The sequence below is a fragment of the Hyla sarda genome, chromosome 7, assembly GCF_029499605.1.
Source record: "Hyla sarda isolate aHylSar1 chromosome 7, aHylSar1.hap1, whole genome shotgun sequence".
Taxonomy (NCBI): Eukaryota; Metazoa; Chordata; class Amphibia; order Anura; family Hylidae; genus Hyla; species Hyla sarda.
In genome coordinates, this window is record NC_079195.1 from 190814213 (window position 1) to 190839397 (window position 25185).

The window sequence follows — 25185 nt, forward strand, 5'->3', positions numbered from 1 at the left end:
TTTCCTGAAATAGAAACATTTATAGAAACATATAATGTGTTGACAGATAAAAACCATTTGGTCCATCTTGTCTGCCCAAATCTGTGTCAATTCATAGCTGGAATAGATTTCAACTGCAGGTGCATGGACAAAGATGTATTAAATATATAAAGATAAACAAAAAGCCAAGGAGCCTCCAAGGGAGCGGTGGACATCAACAGGCGCTGGATACACTCGTGGGGTAGTATACACTTTAATCACCCATCATGCAACGCGTTTCACAGATTATCTGTTTCATCAGGCATTGATGGGTGATTAAAGTGTATTCTACCCCACGAGCGCCTGTTGATGTCCACCGCTCCCTTGGAGGCTCCTTTGCTTTTTGTTTATCTTTCCTGAGGTGGAACGGCTGCCGACACACTTTCACACAAGCCTTTTTCCATTGTTACACTTGGCGAGTGTAACATCCTGGTTGAGCATTGTATTTACCTCTGTTCACCCCTGTATTTTTAAGTGGTAATGCGCTAGGTTGCGCCCTCTCTATTCCTTTGCTAAATATGTAAAGAGACTTACACCTTTATATACATTTGGCACATTCTAATACAGCAATCAATTCATCAAGACCTGCATAAAAAATATAAAAAATAAAACCACCACAATTGATAAACTTACAGCCAACACTCTTTTTTTATACTGCAAATTATAGTGGGGGCGTCTGCTTCTAGTATTAAAGGATCCTCAACAATTAATGATCCTCATGAAAGATGAATAGGTCAAGAGATAATGGGACAGATTAGTTAATGTCTCTTTTCTTTGACTTTGGTGTAAAATGTGAAATAATTCAGCACATCTGTATAGGAGATGGGTGTAAGGGGTATTCCGGCCCTCAGTGCTTGGTTTGGAAACATCTCTTTGACTCTTGACACCAGAGAATAAAAGCATGTTTCTACATTATGGAAGCACAGGCAGATATATATGAAATGTACCATGTGTCTCCTCGCCCTAACAGCTATCTAACAGTGTCAGCAGTTGGGAATGTGAATTGCAGCTGACAGATTCCCTTAAAGCCAGTGATGATCACTCTGTATACAATATATTTTTCAAGATAACCAAGCAATGATGTGATTTCCCACAGAAAGGGAAAAGAGGGTGAATTCAATCTTGGAATAACACCTTATGAGTTTTCTTATGGCATAAGTTTTAGTAAATCTGGTGTTTGTGGAAGGCCACGCCCCTTTCCTATGAGACCCACTTAAAGCTTAGCCCCACCCACTTGGTGAATGCGATGTAAAGCTGTAAAGAGGCACATTTTTGTGCAAATATGTGCAAATTTTCACACCAGAACATTGGCTTTATTCATTGTCCTGTTCGATTCCACAACTGAGGACATATTTTGCTCCAGTATTACTGATCACTCACAGCACATGCTTTCTTTTAGTCTGAGTCTCACTATAAAAGCTTATGCTCTTACGCTATCTCAAACAATCTCTAAATGACAACCTGGGAAGGCTTCTTTCTCCACATATGCCATCCTCCCACAGTAGCTTTACATGCACCATACCTCCTCAGGTGGCCAGGCACTGTTTTGGTCTTTTTTTATGCTCTGCTTCATGGTGGCTATCTAGACCCAAGTCTTGTCTCTCATTAACTTGTTGCAAACACACTACCCTGATATACCAACAAACAAAAAAAACACTTTTAAAGATGCACCTCAACCCCGCCTTGACGAGTTCCAGCACCAAGTAATAAGAAAACACCACATAATGGCCTTTCCTGATTATCACTAGTGTTGCTCGCGAATATTCGCAATTCGAATATTATTCGCCAATATTGCATATTCGCGAATTCGCGAATTTCGCGAATATAGCGCTATATATTCGTAATTACGAATATTCGTTTTTTTTTTTTTCTTCACAGTACACATCACAGTGATCATCCCTCTCTGCTTCCAGCTTGTGTGGTGTAAAGAAGGCTATAATACTACTGTGTGAGACTGGCGTGCGAAAATTCGCTTATACGAAAATTAGCATATACTAATTTTCGCATATGCGAATTATCACACATGCGAATTTTCACATGTTAATTTTCGCATCCGCGAATGTTCGCATATACGAAAATAAAACGAGGAGATAACGAATATACGAATATTCGTGAATATATGACGAATATTCGTCTGAATATTCGCGAATTCGAATATGGCCTATGCCGCTCAACACTAATTATCACCTCTTTCATGTGCAAGACATCCTAATGTCCTCAGCTAACAAAGGAATGGTAACACCATGGAATCAATTTCTTACCAGCTCCTACTCTACATGCTAGGGGGAGCTTGGACTCTGCAGATGCAATGGCATAAACATTACAATACAACCTGGTTTGTATTGTTTACAGAATGATCATATTCAAAGTGGTTTTGCCATCTGAAGAAGTTATCCCCTATCCACAGGATAGGGAATAGCAACCTGATTGGCAAGGGTCCAACAACTGGGATCTAGTGTTGAGCGGCATAGGCCATATTCGAATTCGCGAATATTCGCGAATATATGGACGAATATTCGTCATATATTCGCATATATTCGCATATTCGTAACATTCTCGATTTATTTTCGCATATGCGGATATTCACGTATGCGAAAATTAACATATACGAAAATTAACATATACAAAATAGTTTTTGCAAAAATTCGCGTATGCGAAAATTCGCATGACAATCTCACACAGTAGTATTAGAGCCTTCTTTACATCACACAAGCTGGAAGCAGAGAGGGATGATCACTGTGATGTGTACTGTGAAAAAAAAAAAAAAAAAAAACGAATATTCGTAATTACGAATATATAGCGCTATATTCGCGAAATTCGCGAATTCGCGAATATGCGATATTCGCGAATAATATTCGAATTGCGAATATTCGCGAGCAACACTACTGGGATCCCTGTCGATCCCTAAAACGGGGACAAAATTGTCCCCAGAATGAATGGTGCACATTGCACATATGTGACCAGTGCTCCATAAATTTTCTAGGGGGCCACCAATATTGGAAATGTTTGGCAGCCTCATAGAGAATGAATGAAGTGCTGACCATGCACCATTTATTCCAGGAACACTTTTGACCTCATTCTTGTGACTAGGGGGACCCCCACCGATCAGCTTGTTTTCTTGCTATTGGGAAGGTACAGAAAACCATGCTTTCACAGTGCATTGCCAAGTAACAAAATTGTGACTAGGTAAGAGGGTGATGTAGATGCCTGCAGATCATCCACATTTAGTATAGCCTTAGCCTTAACTTATCAACCAATTTGCACAATAAGAAAAAAAAATAAGGGTCCTTACATTTCTAATTAATTTCAACTTCAACTTGAAATAAATATTTTGACAAATTCTGAAAATCTTAAAATTTTTTCCTCTATGGATCCATGTCCAATACACAGTGAACAGTAGAGTACTTTGTTTCTACAGCTTCCCTTTTACCAAAGATGTGTACAGTCAGGAATAGATTCAATAAAAGAATTCATACACCAATGAACCTACCTTCACGTAGGGATATAATTACTGTATCTCAATCTCGGGTCATCCACACCAGCCCTCTGTAAAGTATCAGCCACAAAGAGAAATCCCCCGGCTTCATTGTGCCATGTTTCTGCAGGGAAGCAAGTAAATGTCCAGACCTCTATAAAAGGTAATGAACACTTAGCATTCTTTACATTTGTTTAGAAGAAAAAAAAAATCTCATTCTGCTCTCCTATAGAGAATACAGTATCAGAGATCGCTGGGCATCCACTTCTCTTCTACAGCATTGTGGATCTAACCTAAAATTAAGAACGGCACAGAAATGGCTTAGCTTGCTTTCCAGGTCCCAGACTGCACACTACATTCTAAAGGAGAAAAGTTCTGCTTATTAGCAACACAAGACAACTTTATTATGTATCTCTTGCATCTGGGGCTTTGATGTATGGAGCACGGCTGTTCCTGTCTCTCTTAAAATATGATTCCATTAGTGGAAAATGTTTTTTGTCACACTGAGTTATGCAGATTTGCATTAAAGGAGCTCACAAGAGGCGTGTGTAGTCTGCAGGAATAGAATGGATTCTAATTATCCAATAGGACAGAATATCGCTTCTCGGCCTTTTAGCAAAGATCAAGTGTAGTATCTGTTCTTATCAGTTTCATGCCCGTGGTAGGCGACGCTGGTGAGGATGGGTGCTGCATGGTAGGGGGCAGGTGTACCGGGGCATTCCGGGGCTGGTTCTGAGGAATCAGCTCGACTGCTGCCCCGATGTGACCTGTTTGCTCCGGGTCTCGCCATGAGGCTGAGAGGGTCTAGAGCCGAGGTACCTTAGTGCTTCGGGGAGTGGTGACCCCGAGGTGCTGAAACTAACTGGGAGTATTGGCTCACTGAGTGGAAGCACGGGCACCATGAACTCTTCTCCTTTTGGCACTCACCTCTTGATTCTCGGCCTTCTGGCTAGGATCAGAGAAATTTTTATAGAACCAGTCAGATGTCTGGGCAGATGTCTGCACACATTCACTTATTTATTTATTATTTGTCACTGTGTCACTTTTTGCGTGTTGTGTGTTCACAGGATTGTTAGGATGCGGTAGCCCTTCTGGGTGTCCCTCCAAGTGGTCTAGGGGAGGTGTGTGTGGCCATTAGGTTCCGCACCTCCCTGCAAAACCCCCAGGTACTCCTGCCTGGGCAGGGTAGGGAACGTTAACTGCTCTGCGGGCCGATACCTTGGCTAACACCAAGGGGGATGCCAGGAGCATTTGAAGTCCCTTAGTAGCTTTGGCGAAAAGGGACATCGAACCTGGAACCTTACAGGTACCTTTGGGCCCGGAGGCGAAGAGTAAGGTTTGTTGAGGGGCCTTTCTCCTATCGGAGAAGTGCTTGCGATAGACCGCATCCTTTGTGCAAATTTTTTTAGCATAACACGTTTGCACTTTTTCTTGCACTTTGGGTGATTCGAGAGCATGTTCCTCGGCTCTTAGATAAAAACAGGATAGGCAGCCGGGTGGCTACACTTCCAGAAGTCCAATTTGCTTCATATCAGGCTAGTGCCTCGGGCACATATGCTGAAAGATGAGAACATTCAACAAGCGAGATACGTGTCAAACATTTTTTTTCTGTAGAGGAAAAAAAAACATTGTGGAGAAAAGTTCCATCATTTAAGTAAAATGATTTGTGGGATAAATGAAATGGTTATTGCTACTATAGAGGGCGTACAGTATGGGTTTAGGAAGAAATACTTAAAGGGGTACTCCACTGCTCAGTATTTGGAACAAACTGTTCCGTACGCTGGAGCCAACACCGGGAGCTCGTGATGTCATAGCCCCGCCCCCTCATGGCGTCACGTCCAACGCCTCAATGCAAGTCTATGGGAGGGGGCGTAGACTTGCAATGAGGGGGCGGGGCTATGCCATCACAAGCTCCCGGCGTCGGCTCCAGCCTTCGGAACAGTTTGTTCCAAACGCTGAGCAGCGGAGTACCCCTTTATAGGGGTACTCCAGTGGAAAACATTTTTCCCTTTTTTTTTTATCATCTGGTGCCAGCAAGTTAATCAGATTTGTAAATTACTTCTATAAAAAAAATCCTTCCAGTACTGATCAGCTGCTGTATACTACAGAGAAAGTTCTTTTCTTTTTGAATTTCTTTTCTGTCTGACCACAGTGCTCTCTGGTGACACCTCTGTCCATGTCAGGAACTATTCAGAGCAGGAACTAACCCCAATAGCAAACCTCCCCTGCTCTGGACAGTTCCTGACATGGACAGAGGTGGCAGCAGAGAGCACTGTGGTCAGACTGAAAAGAAATTCAAAAAGAAAAGAACTTCCTGTGGAGAATACAGCAGCTGATAAGAACTAAGGATAAGGATTAAGATTTTTTAATAGAAGTAATTTACAAATCTGTTTAACTTGCTGGCACAAGTTGATTTAAAGAAATAGTTTTCCACCGGAGTACCCCTTTAAACTTTATTAGTACTGAAAATAAAAGCTAGCTTGGTTTATGGCATTATTCTCCCATTATTCTGTCTTCTTCTAGTATCCTTTTAGGGGCAGTTGGTATCCAATATTTTGATCTCTGGGACCCCCGCAATCTCCAGAACAGGGCCATGATGAGGTTGATAAAACGTCCAATACATGCAGATGGTAAAGGTAGGTAAAACAAATTCAGGTCAGCACTCCAATTTGGCAACAGGAGAGTCAGTTTGGAACAAGAGAGGTCAGGCAGAATTGAAAACCAGGATACAGGTTCGGGTCAGAATATACTGGATATTAGAGTCCAAATGGCACACCTGTAATAAAATCACCTGGCCAATTCCAGCACAGTCTTCCTTTCCTATTCGACAAAGCAGGCACAGTTCATCATCACCTTGATGACATCCCTGTGACAGGGGCGGACACAGAGAGCATAGGGCCCCTGTGCAAAGAATGTGCCTGCCCCCCCCCCCCCCCCATACATCAATTGTTCAGGTAGGAGATAAATATGAGATATGAGATAAATAGATAGATAGATATACAGCAACAGAAGAATGCAGCAGCACACTGCCAGCACAAGGATATAGGTGAAACATGAATATGCAGTTAAAACATGGAGAGCTCTACAGCTATGGTGTAATAGATGCAAATGTGAAACTATGAAATAGTGAGGCACTTAGCTCACAAATTTGTCTCCGCCGGCGGTCAAATAGCTTGGACCGTCCCACCGCGATAAGGTGGCCTCATTGGGACGGACCCTACACTGTGAATATGCCTGTTACGCCGAGCGCTCCGGGTCCCCGTTCCTCCCCGGAGCGCTCGCCTCATCCTCGTTGCTGCAGCGCCCCGGTCAGATCTCCTGACCGGGTGCGCTGCGGTACCGCCTCCAGCCGGGATGCGATTCGCGATGCGGGTGGCGCCCGCTCGCGATGCGCACCCCGGCTCCCGTACCTGACTCGCTCTCCGTCGGTCCTGTCCCGGCGTGCGCGGCCCCGCTCCCTAGGGCGCGCGCGCGCCGGGTCTCTGCGATTTAAAGGGCCAGTGCACCAATGATGGTGCCTGGTCCAATCTTCCAATTACCTTGATTAGTTTCCACCTGTGCACTCCCTACTTATACCTCACTTCCCCTGCACTCCCGCGCCGGATCTTGATGCCCTTGTGCCTAGTGAAAGCGTTCCCTTGTTTGTTCCTAGCCCGTGTTCCAGACCTCCTGCCGTTGCCCCTGACTACGATCCTTGCTGCCTGCCCCGACCTTCTGCTACGTCCGACCTTGCTTCTGTCTACTCCCTTGTACCGCGCCTATCTTCAGCAGTCAGAGAGGTTGAGCAGTTGCTAGTGGATACGACCTGGTCACTACCGCCGCAGCAAGACCATCCCGCTTTGCGGCGGGCTCTGGTGAAAACCAGTAGTGACTTAGAACCGGTCCACTAGCACGGTCCTCGCCCATCCCTCTCTGGCACAGAGAATCCACCTCCTACCAGCCGGGATCGTGACAGTAGATCCGGCCATGGATTCCGCTGAAGTTCCTCTGCCAGTTGTCGCCGACCTCCCCACACTGGTCGCCCAGCAAGCCCGACAGATCGCCCAACGAAATCACCAGCTGGCATACTTGACCTCCGTGACACTGCAACTTCAGTCTCAGATACAGCAGCTTTAGTCTCAATTTCAGTCACAGCTACAGCTGCAACAACCATCTCCTCCGCCGGCTCCTGCAACTCCTCCGCAGCAACCGTCCGCTCCTAACCCCTGCTTGTCCCTGCCGGACAAATTTGATGGGGACTCTAAACTCAGCTGTGCTCTCCTTTCTGGAAAGGCCTTGTCTGGGGCCACACCACTCTGGGACCGCAATGATCCTGCCACAGCCACAGTCCAGTCCTTCTTCGCTGAGGTCCGTGGTGTCTTCGAGGAGCCTGCCCGAGCTTCTTCTGCCGAGACTGCCCTGCTGAACCTGGCCCAGGGTGTTTCTTCCGTTGGCGAGTACGCCATTCAGTTCCGTGCTCTTGCTTCCGAGTTGTCCTGGAATAGTGAGGCTCTCTGCGCGACCTTTAAAAAAGGCCTATCCAGCAACATTAAAGATGTTCTGGCCGCACGAGAAACTCCTGCTAACCTACATGAACTCATTCATCTTGCCACTCGCATTGACATGCGTTTTTCCGGATGGCGTCTGGAGCTCCGCCTGGATATGGACTTTGTTCGCACGAGGCGTTTTTTCTCCCCGGCTCCTCTCTCCTCTGGTCCTCTGCAATCCGTTCCTGTGCCTCCCGCCGTGGAGGCTATGCAAGTTGACCGGTCTCGCTTGACACCTCAAGAGAGGACACGACGCCGCATGGAGAATCTTTGCCTGTACTATGCCGGTACCGAACACTTCCTGAAGGATTGTCCTATCCGTCCTCCCCGCCTGGAAAGACGTACGCTGACTCCGCACAAAGGTGACACAGTTCTTGATGTCAACTCTGCTTCTCCACGCCTTACTGTGCCTGTGCGGATATCTGCCTCTACCTTCTCCTTCTCTACTATGGCCTTCTTGGATTCCGGATCTGCAGGAAATTTTTTTTTGGCCTCTCTTATCAACAGGTTCAACATCCCTGTGACCAGTCTCGCCAGACCCCTCTACATCAATTGTGTTAACAATGAAAGTTTGGACTGTGCCGTGCGTTACCGCACGGAACCCCTCCTAATGTGCATCGGACCTCATCACGAAAGAATTGAGTTTTTGTTCCTCAGGTTCTTTGGACCCAAGAAGAGGGGGAGACCCAAGGGGGGGGGTACTGTTACGCCGAGCGCTCCGGGTCCCCGTTCCTCCCCGGAGCGCTCGCCTCATCCTCGTTGCTGCAGCGCCCCGGTCAGATCTCCTGACCGGGTGCGCTGCGGTACCGCCTCCAGCCGGGATGCGATTCGCGATGCGGGTGGCGCCCGCTCGCGATGCGCACCCCGGCTCCCGTACCTGACTCGCTCTCCGTCGGTCCTGTCCCGGCGTGCGCGGCCCCGCTCCCTAGGGCGCGCGCGCGCCGGGTCTCTGCGATTTAAAGGGCCAGTGCACCAATGATGGTGCCTGGTCCAATCTTCCAATTACCTTGATTAGTTTCCACCTGTGCACTCCCTACTTATACCTCACTTCCCCTGCACTCCCGCGCCGGATCTTGATGCCCTTGTGCCTAGTGAAAGCGTTCCCTTGTTTGTTCCTAGCCCGTGTTCCAGACCTCCTGCCGTTGCCCCTGACTACGATCCTTGCTGCCTGCCCCGACCTTCTGCTACGTCCGACCTTGCTTCTGTCTACTCCCTTGTACCGCGCCTATCTTCAGCAGTCAGAGAGGTTGAGCCGTTGCTAGTGGATACGACCTGGTCACTACCGCCGCAGCAAGACCATCCCGCTTTGCGGCGGGCTCTGGTGAAAACCAGTAGTGACTTAGAACCGGTCCACTAGCACGGTCCTCGCCCATCCCTCTCTGGCACAGAGAATCCACCTCCTACCAGCCGGGATCGTGACAATGCCTCTGTGTGAACAATTCAGTAAGCATGGCAGGGTCTGGAACATCCAAGACACCTTATACACACACCTGATAGAGGTGGGTGAGGTGCAAGGCCAACATGGAGGTAGTCACTCCCCCGTATGTGCAATACAGACAAAGAATAAGTCAGCCAGCACTTTAGTTGATACCAAACTATTATATGGACCTGGCCTACAGGTGCACGCTACTAGGCTAGATATACAGCAACAGAAGAATGCAGCAGCACACTGCCAGCACAAGGATATAGGTGAAACATGAATATGCAGTTAAAACATGGAGAGCTATACAGCTATGGTGTAATAGATGCAAATGTGAAACTATGAGATAGTGAGGCACTTAGCTCGCAAATTTGTCTCCGCCGGCGGTCAAATAGCTAATGAGGCCACCTTATCGCGGTGGGACGGTCCAAGCTATTTGACCGCCGGCGGAGACAAATTTGCGAGCTAAGTGCCTCACTATTTCATAGTTTCACATTTGCATCTATTACACCATAGCTGTAGAGCTCTCCATGTTTTAACTGCATTTTCATGTTTCACCTATATCCTTGTGCTGGCAGTGTGCTGCTGCATTCTGCTGTTGCTGTATATCTAGCCTAGTAGCGTGCACCTGTAGGCCAGGTCCATATAATAGTTTGGTATCAACTAAAGTGCTGGCTGACTTATTCTTTGTCTGTATTGCACATACGGGGGAGTGACTACCTCCATGTTGGCCTTGCACCCCACCCACCTCTATCAGGTGTGTATATAAGGTGTCTTGGATGTTCCAGACCCTGCCATGCTTACTGAATTGTTCACACAGAGGCATATTCACAGTGTAGGGTCCATCCCAATGAGGCCACCTTATCGCGGTGGGACGGTCCAAGCTATTTGACCGCCGGCGGAGACAAATTTGTGAGCTGAGTGCCTCACTATTTCATAGTTTCACATTTGCATCTATTACACCATAGCTGTATAGCTCTCCATGTTTTAACTGCATATTCATGTTTCACCTATATCCTTGTGCTGGCAGTGTGCTGCTGCATTCTTCTGTTGCTGTATATCTAGCCTAGTAGCATGCACCTGTAGGCCAGGTCCATATAATAGTTTGGTATCAACTAAAGTGCTGGCTGACTTATTCTTTGTCTAGATAGATAGATAGATAGATAGATAGATAGATATAAGATAGATAGATAGATAGATAGATAGATAGATAGATAGATAGATAGATGGATATGAGATAGATAGATATGAGATAGATATGAGATAGATATGAGAGATAGATAGATAGATAGATAGATGGATATGAGATAGATAGATATGAGATAGAAAGATATGAAATAGATAGATAGATATTAGATAGATATGAGATGGATATAGATAGAAAGATAGATAGATAGATAGATAGATATGAGATAGATATACAGATATATAGTGAGGCGAGATTCAGGTCTGCACGGTTCTCTACCCTGGACATGACAACACCTTTGCAAGCCCCGCTTAGATAACAAGGAGTGGGTGAATAGCTTTATATATATATATATATATATATATATATATATATATATATATATATATGTAGGTAAGCTAGGATAGGTATGGGAATGCCCAACCTGGTTCCTCTGGGAGTTTGTAGGTAAGACATTGCAATTTGTAAGTAAAATATCATAGAAAGAGCAGATGATGCATTGTGGTGCTAACACACTAGCTGGGTGTAGTGAGGTGAAGTGTAGTGACAACAAATGAAGTACAGTGGCCCAGAAAATATTACGTATTTCCGTGTACAGTGAGTGAAGATTACATCTTATATAGGACAAACTATCCTATCGAGATCCCTTTTGTCCTACTCCACCTGATGCTGCTGGTCCCTAGGATATTAATATCAGGTACAAAGATAAAGACGAAATACAGTGGTTAGAGATGAGCGAACTTACAGTAAATTCGATTTGTCACAAACTTCTCGGCTCGGCAGTTGATGACTTATCCTGCGTAAATTAGTTCAGCCTTCAGGTGCTCCGGTGGGCTGGAAAAGGTGGATACATTCCTAGGAAAGAGTCTCCTATGACTGTATCCACCTTTTCCAGCCTACCGGAGCACCTGAAAGCTGAACTAATTTTTGCAGGAAAAGTCATCAACTGCCGAGCCGACAAGTTCGTGATGAATCGAATTTACTGTAAATTCGCTCATCTCTAACAGTGGTGCTGATCTGGCTCTAGAAAGAATAGTTAGGCCTTCGGATGACAGAAAAAGCTACCAATAATTTGGCACATACAAAGGATGATAAGACAAATCCTTGAAAAGTTATTGCAACAATTACTTAGGTTAAAATGTTTTTTTTCTAGCAGTTATCCTGCAATATATGAAAATGTATATTTTTTATATCAATAATATCACTGTATGGGCTTTGACTTTTATTATAATAATAAATCATCTATGTATAGTTGAAAACATGACATTTTAAATGTTTCCATTCTGATTTACATACAGAATTTTTTAATTACTATTTCAGAAGGTTTTAGCTGAATTTTCTGTCGTGTTAGAAAGCGGAGACGCATTCTTCATTTCCAGTTAATACTATCAGCAGTCATGTGGGAACGTATATGAATCGCTTCCTTCAGACAGACACGGCTTGGAGGTGGGGATGGCATATTCTATTATTTTCCATACCTCTGATTACATAACCAACAAACCAGAATGTGTCACAATTATTGAGACAGAACAGAATATGCCCTGGGGTGCAATGTGTTTACTTCGTCAAAAAGGAGACTATCTGGATGATTACTCTGCTAAATGGGTTGTATTTTACCAATGTAGGTGAGCTCAGATTTGGACAGATTCTGGAATTCATAAACATTAACCATTTTAAAGACAAATTGCTGTTCTTAGACATTTTCAAGCCACTAAAAGAAGTAGTTATAGCTGAAGTAGCTGGAGCTAGATTGCTAATCTATATACATACAACTCAATGTATGTGTGTGTGTGTGTGTGTGTGTGTGTGTGTGTGTATGTGTGTGTGTATGTGTGTGTCTGTTCCAGCATCACGTCCAAACGGCTAACATGAAACTTGGCACACATGTTACTTATATGTCAACAACAAACATAGGATAGGTAATTCAACCCTTACTCACCCCCATTTGCCAGGGTCGGGGTTTTTGTTTAAAGTCCCATACAAGTCTATGGGAAATATATGTTACTGCATAACTTCCAAACGGCTGGAGATATTTCGATAATACTTGGTCACATGTTACTTATATGTCCACTTAAAATATAGGATAGTTAATTTAACCCTTAATTACCCCATTTGTGAGGGTCGGGGTTTTTTTTTTAAGTCCCATGCAAATCAATGGGAAATGTATGTTCCCACATAACTTCCGTACGGCTGGAGATATTTCAATAATATCTGATACACATATTACTTATATGTCAAATAAAAAGATATGATAGTTAAATTAACCCTTACCTACACCCTTATATAAAAGATGGGTTTTTGTTTCAAGTCCCATGCAAGTATATGGAACTTCCAGTATCTCTCTCCTCAAGCTCCGCTCTGCATAACCTGGTGAATGTGTCTTTCCGGCTTGCAAGCCACATCCTATCTCACAAAGACACGCCCACTGTTTAAGCCCCACTCCTTTTATTCTCTATCCTTTTTATGCATCGGTCTGGCTTGCAAATCACGCCCAGTCCCACAAAGCCACGTCCCCTTCTATTTTCAGCTTACAATATCTTCATCACAAATCAGTCCCACCTGAGGACAGGATATGAAGATGGGATATGAAGTTGGGATATGAGGATGGGATATGAGGTTCGGATATGAGGACAGGATATGAGGTCGGGATATGAGGTTGGGATATGAGGACAGGATATGAGGATGGGATGTGAGGTCGGGATATGATGTTGGGACATGAGGACAGGATATGAGTGCGGGATATGGGGACGGGATATGGTGTCTAGATATGAGAACAAAAAATATGAGGTCGGAATATGAGGAGGGGATTTGGGGTCGGGATATGAGAAGGGGATATGGGGTCTGGCTTTAGGGAGGGTGCATGAGGACAAAAGCTTCCTCCTTTGTTGCTTTTCTTCCCCCCACAAGGATAAGGTAGGAAAAACCAGGCAGCGCCAGGTACTCAGCTAGTCGATATATATATATATATATATATATATATATATATAACTCAACGTGTGTGTGTATGTGCGTGTGTATGTATGTGTGTGTGTGTGTGTATGTTCCAACATCACTTCCAAACCTCTAAAGATATTAACATGAAACTTGGCACACATGTTACTTATATATCAACAACAAACATAGGATATGTAATTTAACCCGTACCCACCCCCATCTGCGAGAGTTGTGGTTTTTATTTAAAGTCCCATACAAGTCTATGGGAAATATATGTTACTGCATAACTTCCAAAACAGCTGGAGATATTTCGATAATACTTGGTCACATGTTACTTATATGTCAAATAAAAATATATAATAGTTAAATTAACTCCTAACCTGCCCCCATATGTGAAGGATGTGGTTTTTGTTTCAAGTCCCATGCAAGTATATAGGACTTTTGGTGCCTTACTCCACGAGCTCCGCTCTGCTTCTCCTGGTGAATGCGTCAGTCTGGCTGGTAAGCCAAACTCTCCCTGCATGCCATGTCCCATCTCACAAAGACATGCCCACCTTTTAAGCCACATCTCTTTTACAATATCTTTACCACAACACAGCCCCAACTGAGGATGGGATATGAGGATTAGAAATGAGGATTAGCTCTAGGGACGGGATATGAGGACGGGATAGGAGGTCAGGATATGAGGTCGGGATATGAGGACAGGACATGAGGATGGGATATGTGGTCGGAACATAAGATCGGGATATAGGGACGGGATATGAGGTCGGGATATGAGGACAGGATATGAGGATGGGATATGGGGACGGGATATGGAGTCGAGATATGAGAACAAAATATGAGGACAGGATATGAGGACGAAATATGAGGAGGGGATTTGGGGTCGGGATATGAGGAGGGGATATGGGGTAAGGATTTAGGGATATGAGGACAAAAGCTTCCCCCTTTGTTGCTTTTCCTCCCCCGCATGGATCAGGTAGATAAAACCGGGCAGCAATGGGTACTCAGCTAGTGTTTGATAAAAGTAAATAAAATCTGTTTAAAGGGGTATTCCAGTGGTGTCCTATTTTGATCAGTCATTGGTTGAAGAAGGAGAAAGCAGGCAGGGACGACCCATGAGGGACTGAACATCGCTGGAACTGAAGCTGCAGGGTTCCATGGTGGGTATGTATCACTTTTTTCTTATTTTTACAACATGACCAATTTTAAAAAGATGATGATTATGCCGGATTACCCCTTTACATACATCTGTTAAACATATAAAAAATATGAGAAAACTAAAGGGGGTTGACTTTGTTGTAGATTCTAAGAGAGAATTTATCATTCTCTGCACCTGCGCAGTGCCTCAAAATCAAGCAATTTTTTTAATTTATATTGCGAAAGCCCCATCTTTTCCCAAAATTCTGGCACAATTTCTTCACTCTGTGTAGGTGCAGGTTATAATAAACCCCCCTTAAGAATCTACAATAAAATCTACTTTTAAACAAATTTAATACAAAGTACAAATTAGAAAGAAATACAAAGATGTGCTTACTAGATTACCTAACTTTTAATTTTTTTTTTTTTTTACAATCCATATTAAAAAAATTGTTAAATATTTGAGGTTTAAAATTGTAGCACACATATTAGAGTGACAAAAGTCCCCTCACTTTTCAGCTATACTGTGTGAAATGGGACAGGATCATCAGAGTCATCATTAATGGATGGGGAATTTATCATCAGATTTCTCTACTGGAAGCTAATAAAAAGTTTTATTACAACACTATACTCACACAAGTTATAGATTTTACCTGCAACTGGCACCTGTACACAACAATATTTTTCACAGTGATTTCTCCTGGAAGGGGGAATTCTTTCATACTTTATCTAGGATCAGGCTTCTCGGAAGGAATTTCAATCTGTTCTTGGTATTCGCTCAGAGCAAGATGGGACAACAGCCTCCCTCTAACTCATTCCAACAGAACACCCTCAGCTGTCAGCCCAATTTTTTTGTGGTCCCACACTAGCTCTCATCCCTGTCTCTGTGAAACTTCGACTCTGAACATCACCTTGTTTTTTTTTAGAACTGGCTTGCTACTGCATACTTACAACCTACTCATGAAAAGGCTTCCACCAGTGGCTATCATAGTGGACAGCTACAACATAACTACATTGATGGGGTTTCTGATCAACTTTAAAACAATGAAGAAGGTATGCAACAAAATGGCCACCAGGAATTCCATCCCACTGCCATTGCAAGACAGAGAAAAGTGACAGCCAGTGGTTTCTATGGGCCACAGGCTCCAAGTGTGAACAAGACACCTAACCAACAAAAGACAAACAAATGCTTCACACAACATTGTATTTAAATGCATAAGTGTCTTCCTCTTGTGCTACACAATGCATGAAAATAAATCTCAGTTGCTTCCCTTGACATTGATGCTATAAAAACATTACTCTCACTCAGTTATGGAGCTATTATGCACCATGCAGAAACTTTGTGAGTCTGGGATGTGTCTTGGAATCTGTGTGGCACTTGCTAAGATTATGTTTAGACTGAGTCCCTATACAAAAGACATAACTCAAGGCATTTAGGGTGTGGGGGAAGGGGGGAAGGTTGCATGGATTGCTTTGCGTGTACATAGCCCTGGATGGCAAGGAAGTAATGACATGAAGGGTAGCATAAGTTACAAAGAATCTATGGGCAGTTGTAAGCAAGTGGTTGGTACAACCCCATGAGGGATACATAGGTGGTGAGTGCTGTGGCAGGGTATAACCTCCCTGAGAACGACAGTGGCACAGAAGTCATCTTTGGCACAATCGGACCCTCTGGGGGCTAGTTGATTTGCTCACAGTCCTCTTGTATTAGACTGCTATGTAAAGTATTAACCCAACCCCAACAAGCATATCGTATCACCTAAAGTGACTGTAAATAGCAAGGAACAATTTATTTAACAAAAAACATTTGCACCTTTCCAGAAACAGATAAAAACAGAACCATTCCAGAAAAGTCATTACAGTTTACTAATAAACCTAAACCAGTTTCACTTTTATGAAGAATATGGGAAATATGAGTCATTTCTGAAAATCCCTGAATTTCTGATTTTGTGGAGGTGGTCCTCCTCTCCATAGTTAACCCAATATAGGAAAGGGGGGAAAGTCCTATATATTTTCTCTAGAGGATGGATAAGATGATAACCAAACACCACATTGCCTGCTTGCTGGGATGGCATGGTAACATACAACAATCTGTTTTCCCTATGTGTTTATGTATGCAGGGTTAATCCCATTATCTCCCTTGCTATAAGGTGGCTGCAGGGCAGCTGTGTTGCCTGAGGTAAGATTGCAGTTTTATATTTGTTTCCATATATTCAGAGAACATCTCAGTTCATCTCCAGAATTTAAAATGATGCTCTTCGAAAATCTGTTGTCTTTCAACGAGTAACACAGTCAATGTAGAGTAGATTATAAATGGAGAAAGCATCAGTGTGTACATTAAGGCCGCCTAAGGAGCCATGTAGAAATCTTTGTATTGTCAATGCTACCAGAAAAGGAGCTAACTAGGAAATGTTCCTTTAATTGGGTAACATGAGTGCAACTTCTATATGAGACAGAACCGTCATTGCATATTGACATGTATGAGGCACAGAAGGATAATCAGGTGGCAACGGAGTGTCAGAACAAGCAAGTCAGCGAGTGATGGCAAGTCACAAGTCCAAGCCGACAAGAGAGAGAGAGTAACAAAACCAAGGACTAAGGCAAGAACCAGAGTCCAGATACAAATCAATGGAGGCAATATATACTCAGGCAAAGGTTGTGAGGCTCTTGCTCATTTAAATAGGCTATCATAATTGAATAGAGTCCAATTGCCATGACCAGACTTCCTGATTAGTAATGCTTTTGCTTCACACCATGACAATGTGGCCAGAGGCATAACTTTTTCTGCTTGGCCCAAATGCAAAATCTGCCCCATGTGCCATTTTTAATACTGGTCTCTTAGGCACTAGTGTTGAGCGGCATAGGCCATATTCGAATTCGCGAATATTCGCGAATATATGGACGAATATTCGTCATATTCGCGAATATTCGCATATTCGTAATATTCTCGTTTTATTTTCGCATATGCGAATATTCGCGTGTGCGAAAATTAACATATGCGAAAATTCGCACACCAGCCTCACACAGTAGTATTAGAGCCTTCTTACACCACATAAGCTGGAAGCAGAGAGGGATGATCACTATGATGTGTACTGTGAAAAAAAAAAAAAAAAAAAAAACCTGAACATTCGTAATTACGAATATATAGCGCTATATTCGCGAATATTCGCGAATTCGCGAATATGCGATATTCGCGAATAAAATTCGAATTGCGAATATTCTCGAGCAACACTATTAGGCACCAGGGCCCCGGTGCAACTACAACCTCTGCAGCCTCTATAGTTATGCCCCTGAATGTGGCGCACAGGAGAATGGCGCTGGATGGAGCCACAATACCTAACAGTAGCCTCCTTTGTGCCCTTCCCAGGACATCCTTTATGAGCAGAATTGGTATGCTGCTTGAGTTTAAGCGGTACTCCGGTGGAAAACCTTTTTTTCAAATCAACTGGTTCCAGAAAGTTATACAGATTTGTAAATGAATTGTATTTTAAGCCTTCCAGTACTTATCAGCTACTGTATGCTCCAGAGGAAGTTGTTTAGTTCTTTTCTGTCTGACCACAGTTCTCTCTGTTGCCACCTCTGTCCATGTCAGGAAGACAACTGGAGCAGGTAAGGAGACCTCTGGCCTCCAAGTTGGATTATTGGATCCCCGCGGCCGTGCCTCAGGCGATCCAATCATCCATTCCAACTCCTGCAGTGCTGCAGATGCCGTGATCTGTATTGATCACGGCATCTGAGGGTTTAATGGTGGATATCAGCGCAATTGCTGCCAGGACCTGCCATTCATAATGCGAGCACCAGTCCAGGGCTCGCATCATGTACAGGACATAAATGTACTTCCTGGTGCGTTAAGTACCAGGACACCAGGACATACATTTTTGGACCTGTGTCCTTAAGGGGATAAAGGACAGGGCTGCAAAATTAGTTTATAGGGTGTTTTTGTCAGTATGCGCTGGGAATCTCTGTTAATCTGTACAGCCAATACCACACTTATTGTTAGATATAGTTTTTTATGATCAGCAGCTGAATGTAATTAATTAAAGATTAATCCTAAAATATGCTGAATCTGATTTAATAGCACATAATAGAAAACAGATTGTATGCTAAATTTATCTGTGTTTGCCTTCCCAATATAGCAGGACATGTGTTTTTAAGATTTGTTGTAAGAACTGTTATAAACAGCAATGCTATACTTATCAAATATAAGATGTATTGATTATACATATCTGAAGTGTGAACAATTACAACACTCCCACATTGTAGAAGATCACACATTGCATACACCACAATTAGGATTATGAAATCACTGTAAAGTGTGATGCTCAGTCACATGGTAACATTTCATAGTATTCACTGTTCCTTTTATTAATTTATTCTCCACATCTCCTGATTGGCTGGAAAGTAAGCATTGTCAGGATAACTATTGGTTCTTAAAGGGGTTATCCAACATAAGATAACTTTAGCTATTAAGTGTCATACAGTAATGGACATGGTTACCAAGGATCTGTGTTTATATTGGTGGTAAATGGCCATGTCCTGTGTCCCCCATCATGCTGATGGTATGTTTTTGTGAACTGGCTGCCTGTTTCTGTTGCCTTCTTCAGACTACAATCCCCAGGATCCTTTGTTTAAATACAGGAGGTGACTTATTTCCCTCCCACAAATCTTTCTCCCCACCCCTTGTAGCATCGGTATGCGCCAGTAACATTATCAGGGGGCTGGCTTCACACACAACAGACAAAGCAGCTTAGCCCCATTTTAGCACCTTACTTGTATAGTCTCGGGCCGCACAGCAATCTAGAAAAGGTCTGATAAAACACTCATTTTGTAAGCTGCAGAAAATTTACTTTCAGGTAAAAGAAAGACAAAAAAATATGATACCAGCAACCAAACACAGGTAAATTAAGTATATTAGTAAGTAGACTAACTTTTCTGCCCATCTTACATCAAAGAAGCAAAAATCTTGAAATTCCCCTTTAATACACGTACAGATGTAAAACACGCCAAATTACCGTAGTAGTAGGACTTCTTTAAAGGTCAGTGAGCTGCAGGTGTGAGATGATGCATAAAAAAACTGTGTGCATCACCGCTCACAATGTTCACTTGCAAATGTTAAGTAAGAGGAGATGCATTCAGTACTGTACACATCACCATTCATTAAGTGTATATTAACCTGGCTGGGTGCTTACTTAGGTCAGCAGGGATGCATATAGCACTTTAAGCTGTAATGCTGCTGGTTGGCAACTACCTGCTTACCACATGTCCTTTTTCTTACCAGCGTCGGGCAACATCCTCTGTGCCATGAGTCTTCTGTGCTTCCTGGTCTCCCTGCTAGGGTGTGTCTCCTGCTGCAGTTCCTGCTCTGCCCCCTAGGGACGCGAGCACTGGCTAAATGTTATAGAAACAGTGTGCACTCACTAATGGATCCTTCTTCTATCCCTGCCTTGCACTCAATATATAAACCTGCTCCACCTGTTGCCTGATCCTTTAGCAAGGTTATGTATTCAGTACTGCTTAGGTATCTGTCTGTCTGTCTGTCTGTTGATCCTGTATTCCTGGTCCTGCTTGTCTATTGGACTTTTCCTCTTTCTCAACCTGACCTGTCTCTTCTGTTGAGGAACTTGGACTGTCTACCATGATTCCTGTCTGCTTGCAGCTTTTTCCAGCCAGCCTGCACCTGTAGCCATCATGGCTAGCTGTTGTCAAAGTACCTGCTCTGCTAACAAACACCTGTTCAGTTCTGCTGCATATGATGCTATCTTTAGTGTCAGTTAGTTTGCCCCTTCTGCCAGGTGTGACGACCGCGTCATGTCACGAGGGGACGGAGCCCTGACATCACGACATCACGATACTCTGGCCCCTGTATGCTGTATATATTTATCTGCTCAGCTCTTCATACTCTATAATGTGGTGTCGATGAATTAGATAGCATTTTCATGGCAACACATTCCCTTTAAGTAAACACGGCTCAGCTATGTCAAGGGAATTGCTTCTTCCCAGCTACAGAAGTGTTGCCAAAAGGGATTCCTTTAAGGACAGGCAATGGGCAAAAAAAAAATCTGATGAATGTGAGTTGGGTGTGAAATCCATATTTCTATCATGTTAGTGGCATTGACAGACTTGTGTGGCACGACTCCTATTTGTGATTGGTGCTTACATGGCATGTGTTCAGCTTGTGAATGGCGTGTGTGGCATGTGTGACTGGCACATTTGGGACATATGTCCAGCATGCAGGTATCTGGAGTATGGCTAGTTTCCAGTGTCTGAGTGACACGTGTGGCAAGTGTGCATTTGAAAGATATTTTTTATATAGGAAGAATATATTTTTCCTTTGTGTGGTGTTAAGGACATTAAAGGAGTAATGCAGTGAAACATAACCAATCCCCTATCCAAACGATAGGGAAAAAATGGTAGATCGCTGGGGTCCAAATTATAAAACTAAGGGGGAATTTATAATTATTATCTGTCGTGGACGTGTTTTACAGTCAATGGGGGAATTTATCAAGGGATTTAGATATGTTTTTTTGTGGTGAAAAGATGCAAAAAAAAACACACAAGCACTGAGTGTGCCTTTTTTGCACCTTTTCACAGCACAGCAGATTAATAATAAATCACTGTAGACAGTCAAATCTGTGTTAGTGGATACAGTTGTTAGGAATACATCATTGCGGCAAAAAGTATCAAGTCCCCACCAGGCAGGGACAATACATTTGATAAATGACTAAGCACAGGCAAGTAGTTTAAACCCTTGGGCCCCTTTCACACTACCATTATTTTCCTGCAAAAACTCCCGTCATGAACTCCCGTCAGAAAGTCCATAAAACGTCTGTCAAAAAATCCCATTCATGTCAATGGGATTTTTTGACCATTCTTTAGCATCAGTTATGTCCCTTTATGACTAACGTCCGTTATTTTTGACATTTTTGTGCAAATAACGGTACATTCACAAATTTTTGTCCCTTCAAAAATAACAGTGGAATAACGGATGTTAAAATTTTAACATTAAAGTCTATGGGTGACTTATGTTCACAAATGACATCCGTTATTGTCCGATATTTTTATGTTCCATTATGATCCATTATTGCTACTGAGCATGCTCAGTACAGCATCACAATCAGGAAGTCACATAGAAAGAAAATAACAGACATAAAATAATGGTGCATGACGGATGGCACACGTCTCTTATTTAGACAGAATGTCCGTCAATATTGGTCATCAGTTATCATCCGTTGTATACAGTTATTTAAGCTATTTTTTCATGACCCGTTATTGCCAAACAACAGGTGTCAGAATGCAGGGACATAACGGCAGTGTGAAAGGGGCCTTATATGATACAAAACTATAATAAAGTTGTAGTCTTATGGCACAAAAAACAAAGCGTTCGGCACAGTAAAACCATGATGATTTCACTTAAATCCTGCACAGCTATGACGGACACCTGATACACCCCTCCGGGGTGCTCAATCAGAAAGAACATCCATGATATCCAACACAATAGAATGATGATTGCACTCACCAGTGTTGGTGCAAGAACGGTAGCTTTTATTTTCAAGCATACAGCATTGGGATCTCTTGGCTTCCCTCATCCCAATGCTGTCTGTCTGCTGGTTGCACCGTTGAAAATAACAGCTACCGTTCTTGCACCGACACTGGTAAGGGCCATCATCATTCTATTGTTTTGGATAAAGTTGTAGTTTTGCAACAGCTGAAGAGTCATAGGTTGGGGCTTGCTGCCCTAACATGGGACCCTCTATATGGTACACAACTACAGCTCTGAGTTTTATTAAATGTGCATAAGACCCTTCCCCCAAAGAAAAAAAAATTATAAGTTACCCTCTTTTCCCATTTTATAAATAAAAAAAAAGTAAAACAATTGAATAAATAAACATATTTGGTATTGTTGTGTGCGGGAAATGTCTGAAAAATTTCCAAAATTGCAGATTGTTGCTCACATCACATAAAAAAAAATGCAAAAAAAATTACCAAAACATCACATATACGCAACAATGGTACTGTTAAAAACTGCAATTAAAAAATTATCCCTCATACAGCCTCATATATGGGAAAATAAGAATGTTATAAAGGGTCAGCCATGCAATACAGCAACACACAGCACTTTACACAGCCACTTTTTCCTTTATTACATAAAGTGACAGTGCTGAGGTAATTTTCCCCAGCAGTCTATGGATGAGACAAATTAACCATATGCTGTGCGCCATTTCATAAATTTGATGCACATCAGCGTTTTCACAGCAGAAAATTATTGATTGTAAAACATGTCTACCACAAACAATAATTGTGAATTCCCCCCTATATTTAGCTGCAAGCTGTATGCCAATACCTCAAACTCCCGAAGCACTACTTCATACTATACAAAGGGGCAGGAGGACAGAAAAATCAGCCTCCAGGTAGGCAAAGAGGAGGGGTAATCTTTAAGGGGGTTAACTGTGCTGGGAGTGCGGAAGAGTTGACAAAAGTGATTGACCACAATATGGAGAAACCAGAAGATGGTTTCACTGTTCAACCAACAACTTTCTTAGGTGTCTGGTTACCTAAAGTTACTTTGGCTCCACACAACAGACTCTGGGGGAGGTGGAGACTCTCAGTGGGGGTCAAGTGGACTCGGGGAGGATGAAATTAAGGCTGAAAAGATGTAAATAAAGTTTATCCTGACCCAATTACAAATGGGATATGCACCACTTGAATAGATAATATGTGTGCGGAACACATATGTCTTCCTGACCTGACTGGTGGATGTCACCTAGCATGTCTGCTCCGGGCTCACTACTCAGGGTTAAATGTACAATCTATTGCGCTGTAATATACTGTCTGTGCTCTTTTATGCTTTATTGTGCCTTAAGGGGTTAACCTTTCTGTGCAGGAGGATACTGAAGAGATCACATGCCTGCTTCAGCCAATAAAGGCTGCTGCCCTGCTCTCCTTAAGTCTGGGAGCTAGACTGGGAGGAGCTAGTTTGTTGTGAGTTGTGTGAAGAGTCTAGTAAGGAGAGGAGAGTGGAGGTCACCTTCAGACCTCTGCTGTGGACCTGTATCTCTCCAAATGGTAACAGGCCTAGGAGATCCAGTTGCTGCACCAATCTGTTACTAGCGACAGCACCCTTCAGAGGATACCGCTGACCAGACCTTGCACTGTCCAAGTCAAGTACAGGCATGTCAAGTTCCGAAAGGATAGCAGGAGAAAGAAAGCATCAGGCAACTCTGGTTACATTAGGTCCAGTGGTCCAGTCTGGCAGTAAGCCCTGATATAGGATTCCTAAGTGGAGAGCAGAGTCAGTGTTTGTCTGCTCCTGAGTCTTATACAAACTACAAAGTCAAGTTCAGATCTGTCTGAAGTAAATCTCAGCAAGCTAAGTGAGTGAGGACTACAAGTCCCATAGTGCCTAGAAGCAACTGTGATCCCTGAAGCATTGCCCAGTGAACTGTTGAACTGTTCCTGTATACTTTGCAAGTTCCTGAGTAAAATTGAGTAGTGCTTGGCCCAGGAAGCTACTACCCTTGGAGTGTGGAGGTCAACACTACCCTGGTGTCACAAACTTTAATCCAGTCACAGCATCCCACCAGTATTACATACACGCCATCTCCCCAATTTGCCACCACATATATAACAGAATTAATAATAATATTAAATAGAATTTTCTTACTATAGATATCATCCTCTAAATGATGTTTTTAATCCACTGCATAAGCGCATTTTTATTCCTACTGTATGCCCCGTGCACACATCATACAGTATTATAGTTTAATAGAGAGCCATTTTAACAAAGGCATTTAAGTAGCTTATTGCCATGGCAACAAAGACACTATATCATCATATAATAGTTAGCCTCAGGTGAGGCAGCCAATGAGTGATTATTTGGTGTTTTATTTTTAGCAAACTGTCAACCATATATGAAATGATCAGCCAAAATTACCCACTTCTCATAAATAAACTACCGAGATAATTCACTTCAAATGTATCTGAAATAAGCAGCGAAATGAAGGAGAACGAAATACGAGAGCGCTGGGGTTAGAACCCGAAGCCTTTTAAACACATTTGCTTTCTGAAAAATGCTGCGCACAATTTAAATAATAACATTTACTAACATGATATAATGCAATATAACTATGTAACTGCATGGTAAACAGTGGTGGGTACATTATATAAGGGGAAATGTTGATTCACAAAACACTAAAATACACACACACACACACACACACTTATATTACATAGAACGCTTACAAATATAATTAGAAGAAACATATCTCTAGAGCAGTGTTTCCCAACCAGGGTGCATCCAGCTGTTGCAAAACTACCACTCCCAACATGCCCGGACAACCAAGTGGTAGTTTTGCTACAGCTGGAGGCACCTTGATTAGGAAACCCCATTTTACAGTCATTAAAGGAGATTCCCTATAATAACAACTTATCATCTATCCAGAGAATAGGGGATAAGTCTCAGATCTGTTTGGGACTAACCTGTGGGACCACG

The 25185-nt window shown here is 43.0% G+C and overlaps 1 protein-coding gene, 1 long non-coding RNA gene and 1 pseudogene across 2 annotated transcripts in view; 2 read left to right on the forward strand and 1 right to left on the reverse strand.

The window, feature by feature from the left end:
- Window positions 1-25185, reverse strand: part of CACNA1E (calcium voltage-gated channel subunit alpha1 E) — an 877957-nt gene that overhangs the window by 638502 nt on the left and 214270 nt on the right. The gene's annotated exons all lie outside the window — the stretch shown is intronic.
- Window positions 3431-15953, forward strand: LOC130282938 (uncharacterized). Its single transcript, XR_008846561.1, has 4 exons — window positions 3431-3656; window positions 6017-6129; window positions 11946-12071; window positions 15623-15953. It is a non-coding gene; the product is annotated as an uncharacterized LOC130282938 (long non-coding RNA).
- On the forward strand, window positions 4090-4265 carry LOC130283609 (U2 spliceosomal RNA; annotated as a pseudogene).